Below are 5,829 nucleotides of genomic sequence, written 5' to 3'. Positions count from 1 at the left end.
TTGAGTGTTCCCAGGTAAATTTATATTTTTGGCCCTAGCCATTATCTGAGCTGTTTTGAATGTAACCAAATCTTCTAATTTTAATAATTTTGACTCTAAAAATAATGGATTTGTATGACCCAGATACTTGGCATTATGTATAATACGAATTGCTCTTTTTTGCATCATGGTTAATGAGTGTATCGAATTTTTATAGTTATTGCCCCAGACTTCTGCACAATAATTTAAGTAGGGTAAGATTAATGAACAATAAAGAATGCGGAGCATCTGCAGTCCCTTCCCACACTGTTATATGTCGATGTGGGAGAAAAAAGAGGTGTTTGCGTATTAGAAGCCACGAAGGTGTAGTGGCGCTTGCTGGCGCACGCTGGTATCAAACCCGGCGTTCGGAAGCTGCGAGCACGTGACTTGTGAGGGATTATGTTTTCTTCGCGCGGTTTCGCTTTCACGCGGCAGTTGATCGACTGACCACCTTGGTGGACAATCGCATGTGTAAATAGCTGTTGACCATAAAACGACTTCGTAATAAAATCTGTTTGTCGTCTCTGCACCGCTAAATTGGTGACCCCGACTTGTCCAGCCATGTTAGACAGGGGTCCATCACATTCCCACCGAGGGCACACCAGTTCACGCCCGCACGCCCTCCCGCCCAATAAACTGCGCAACACACAAGACGAGTTCCAGCTTATAGAAGACATGGGGAATGTCCGGCGGTCGGATAGCCCTTGGGCTTCCCATCTGCATAGGGCGCCCAAAGCGTCCAGTGGATGGAGACCTTGCGGTGATTACAGGCGTCTAAACGCGGTAACCACAGCAGATCGGTACCCAGTCCCGAACATCAAGATTTCTCGGCTCATTTGGAGGGCACTACCTTCTTTTTGAAGGTCGACCTGGTCCGTGGGTATAATCAGATCCTGGTCCATCCCGACAACGTCCCTAAGACGGCCACCATCACCCCTTTTGGCCTTTTTGAATGGGTAAGAATTCCCTTTGGCCTGAAGAACGCAGCTCAAGCATTCCAAAGGTTAATGGATCAGGTCGGGCGAGGTTTTCCGTTCATATGCATCTATCTCGATGATATTCTGGTGGCCAGCAGCCCGCAGGCTGAACACGTTAAGCACCTCCGCCTGGTCTTCGAATCACTGCGTAAGCACGGGTTGGTGATCAACCTCGCAAAGTGCCAGTTCGGATTGCACCCGATCTTCTTTTTAGGTCACAGGGTAACCTACCAAGGCGCATAACAACTGCCTGAGAAGGTCGACGCAATCCGTCATTTCCTGAGGCCACTATCCGTCAAGGGCCTGCAGGAATTCATCAGAATGGTAAATTTCTACCACCGATTCGTCCCATCAGCGGCCATCATGCAGTCATTGTTCCAATGTCTGGCGGGCAAGCCCAAGGACCTGGTTTGGTCCAGAGAGGCCGGTATAGCTTTCGAGTGGGCTAAAACCGCGCTGGCCAACGCCACCATGCTGGTACACCTCACAGCTCTCAACGTGGTCGCGTCGGACGTCGCTGTGGGTGATGTCCTCGAGCAGCGGGTGGGTAACCGCTGGTTGCCACTGGCATTTTTCAGCAGGCAGCTGCAGGCCCTGGAGATCAAGTACAGCGCTTTCGATCGGGAGCTCCTCGCGCTTTACCTAGCGATCCGACATTTCCATTATTTCCTTGAGGGCTGCGGGTTTACCGCATTCATGGACCACAAGCCGCTCACGATCGCTTTGAATAAGGTGTCCGACCCCTGTCAGCCAGGCAACAGCGCCACCTCGCCTACATATCCGAATTCACATTTGATATTCGGCATGTGGCAGGGAAGCTGAACGTTGTGGCCAACGCGCTCTCCGTCCGGTGGTCCCTGAGGTTTCCGTCTTAAACCTAAGGTGTGGATTATGCGGAGCTGGCAGCAGCTCAAAGGGCTGATGCCGGCATGGAGGATTACCGCAATGCTGAATCGGTTCTCAAGCTGACAGGTGCCTTGCGGAGCTACAGGCGTGCGAGTCATTTGCGATGTCTCAACGGGTAAAGCCCGCCCGATCGTCCGATTGCCTGGAGGCGTCGGATTTTCAACACCATCCATAGCCTAGCTCACCCATCCATCTGCGCCACCTCTGTCCTGGTTGCTTCCAAGTTCGTCTGGCATGGGTTACGAAAGTAGGTCGCAGTATGGGGCCCGCTTGTATCCCGTCAGACTTCCAAGGTGACGAGGCATGTGGTCCCGCCCATGCAGGATTTTGCTGTTCCAGATGGCAGGTTCCTGCACATCTATGTTGACCTGATGGGTCCCTTGCCGTGTTCGCAAGGGGCCACGCACTTACTCACTATCGTGGATAGGTTCACCAGGCGGGCGGAGGCAATACCTTTAACTGATACCTTCACCTAGGCTTGTGCCCGCGCTATTGTCTCCAATTGGATTGCTCGTTTCGGGGTCCCTTCAAATATCACTACCGATCGTGGGGCCCAGTTCACTTCCGTCCTGTGGTGTGGTATGGCACAGCTGTACGGCGCGAAGATGCACCAGACCACCGCATATCATCCGCAGTCGAACGGTATAGTCGAGCGGTTTCACAGACTCCTTAAGTCGGCGTTGAAGGCCCGGCTCACTGGCCCCGATTGGGTTGACCAGTTGCCCTGGGTTCTCCTAGGCATCAGAACTACGCGTAAGGAAGACCTCGACGCCTCCTCGACCGAGCTGGTTTATGGCTCGGTTTTGCAGGTACCTGGGGATTTTCTGCCCGCCACCCGCGATCAGGAGGTTCCGGCTTCGGTGGTGCTAACTGACCTTCGCGAGCAGGCGCACGCATTGGTCCCAGTCCCCACCTCCAGACATGGGTCGTCTGCGGTGCATGTGCCTACTATGTTACTGGATTGTGCTTATGTTTTCCTTCGTAGGGATGCTTATCGTTCGCCGTTACAGCGGGTGTACGAAGGACCGTAAAAGGTGCTAGAGACTGGTACCTCGACGTTCACGTTGGACATAGGTGGCAGGTTGGAGTTCGTCTCCATCAGCCGCTTTAAGTCAGCCTACGTTGACGAGGATAGCCCAGTGGCTGTGGCCACTCCGCGGCGTAGAGGGCTTCCGCCGGCCGTTTTGCCGCTCTCTGCACCTTTTACCCCCGGTTATGTTTCTCTGGTCCCTTCTGTTACGCCCGTCCCTCGTTCGCATTTTGTCGCACCCCTCCCGTTCTGTTCTACCGGCCCCGAATGTTACGCTCGCCCCGCGACCTCGGACTACGCTTTCCGGTCGAACCATTCGGTTACCCGTGCGTTTCCGTACCGCGGATTCTGGGGGGGGTGGGGGGGGGGTATGTAGCAGAGTCTGCTGCGCATGCAGGAATCCAACCCGGCGTTCATAAGCAGCGGTCACGTGACGGAAGGGACCATGGGTTTTTTTGCGCGGCTTCGCTTTCGCGCGACAGTTGATCGACTGACCACCGTGGCGGCCAGTCGCATGTGTCTAGAGCTGTTGACAATAAAACAATTTCGTAATAAAATCTGTTTAAATCAACTGGTCGTCGTCCCTGCACCGCTAAAAAGGCATAGTTAGTATTTACAAGGACCAGATAAACGTTGGCCATTATTCCAAGAGAAATGGAGTATTGGAGGACTACATCCGTACAAAGCTTTGTTGCGAGCACATTTTGGATGAATGTACCTACTTGCTTCAGAGCCAATACAGGGAAGGTTCAGCTGCTTGATTCTAGGATGAGGTTCAGCAGCTTGATTCTAAGGATGATTCCAGGGAAGATTGAGTCCGTATCCTTTGGAGTGTAGAAGAATTAGGGGTTTCTGAAAGGGGCTGAAGTGTACGTATTAGAGGTGCATCAAGTAGGATGGATGTTGAAGTAGGAAGCAGCCTCTCGGGATAAATGGGCAGTCTGTAAAAACCTCAGATAATTCTCTGTGACAGATATAGATCTTTGGAATTATCCATTCGGTATTAGATGCAATTATTAAGCATCTCCTGGCTGAGAGATTTTTGGATTGTAGAATTATCCATAGAGTTGTGCAATACAGAAACATTCCCTTTTGCCATCCATGTTCCTGCTGACCATGAAGTACCCATCTACACTATATCCATTTACTATAACTTGGCCTGTTGCCTTCTATGTTGATAATTTGTGCAGTCTCGGTACTTTTTTACATTTTATTAATGCACCTGGCCTCACCATGTTCTGCCCTCAACTCTCTGGGTGCAAAAAGTCTTCCTCAGTCTCCCCAAAACCTCCTCCTTGAATCCCCTGTTATAAACTAGGCCCACCAGTATAAAACACCATTGCTATGTGGAAATGTTTCTAACTATCCTATCTATGTCGCTCATAATTTTGTTTATCTCTAACAGGCTGGCTCCCGGCCAATTATGCTGCAAGCAGAACATTTCCAGACTATCCACTCTCTTCTCATTTCTGAAACACTGCATTTTAGGCAATGTCCTGCTGAACCTCCTGTGCACCCTTCTGAGTTCAATCTACTTTCTGTAGAGTGGCAAACCCTAATGCACAATATTCCAGCCAATGTTTATATAAAGCTGTACCACAGTGTGTTATATTCTAAGTTCCTATCTAAAGACGTCATGCATGCCTTTGCCGCATTAATTATTTGTGTTGGGATTTTCTGGAATCCTCTATTCTTTACACCTAGGGTCCTATCATTCATTGTGTACAGTGCATTCAGAAAGTATTCGGACCAATTCACTTTTTCCACATTTTGTTACGTTACAGCCTTATTCTAAAATGTATTAAATTCATTTTTTAAATCATCAATCTACCCATAATAAAAAAGCAAAAACAGGTGTTTAGAAATGTTTGCAGTAATTATAAATAAATAACTGAAATATCACATTTGCATAAGTATTCAGACCCTTTACTCAGTACTTTGTTGAGGTACCTTTGGCAGAGAATAAAACCTCAAGTCTTCTTGGGTATGACACTACAAGCTTGGCACACCTGTCTTTGGGTAATTTCTCCCATTCTTCTTTGCAGATCCTCTCAAGCTCTGTCACATTGGATGGGGAGCATCGATGCACAGCTATTTTCAGGTCTCTCTGATGTTCAATTGGGTTCAAGTACGGGCTCTAGCTGGCCCACTCAAGGACATTCACAAACTTATCACGGAGCCACTCCTGCATTGTCTTGGCTGTGTGCTTATGGTCATTGTCCTGTTGGAAGGTGAACCTCCCCCCAGTCTGAGGTCCAGAACGCTCTGCAGTACGTTTTCATCAAGGATCTCTCTGTATTTTGCTCTGTTCATCTTTTCCTCGATCCTGACTAGTCTCCCAGTTCTTGCAGCTGAAAAACATCCCCACAGCATGATGCTGCCACCACCATGCTTCACCGTAGGTATGGTATTGACCAGGTGATGAAAGGTTCCTGGTTTCCTCCAGACGTAACACTTGGCATTCAGGCCAAAGAGTTCAATCTTGGTTTCATCAGACCAGGGAATCTTCTTAAGGTGCCTTTTGGCAAACTCCAAGCAGGCTGTCATGTGCCTTTTACTAAGTAGTGGCTTCCGCCTGGCCACTGTACCATAAAGTCCTGTTTGGTGGAGTGCTGCAGATATAGTAGCAATGTTACAAAATTTTGAGATTTAAAAAATCAAGTCTGCAATTTATCCCATCAGATAAAGCATAACAATAAGTTTAATTTGACACCTAATTCACTTTCATATCTCAAGTAATAAAAAAGTTATGGCCATTTTCATACTCGGAAATTAGCATCTTGTTCCCTATTGATTTTCTATGGACATAACAAAAAAGCTGTGATCGTGGACAGTCAAAAGCCCAGAACCTTCTTAAAAATTAAGAGAACTGAATGAAATTTTCAGTTATCATAG

The sequence above is a fragment of the Leucoraja erinacea genome, chromosome 5 (genome assembly GCF_028641065.1).
Source record: "Leucoraja erinacea ecotype New England chromosome 5, Leri_hhj_1, whole genome shotgun sequence".
In the NCBI taxonomy this organism is placed as follows: domain Eukaryota; kingdom Metazoa; phylum Chordata; class Chondrichthyes; order Rajiformes; family Rajidae; genus Leucoraja; species Leucoraja erinaceus.
The sequence above is the reverse complement of the archived record's forward strand: the minus strand, read 5'-3'. Positions refer to the sequence as shown.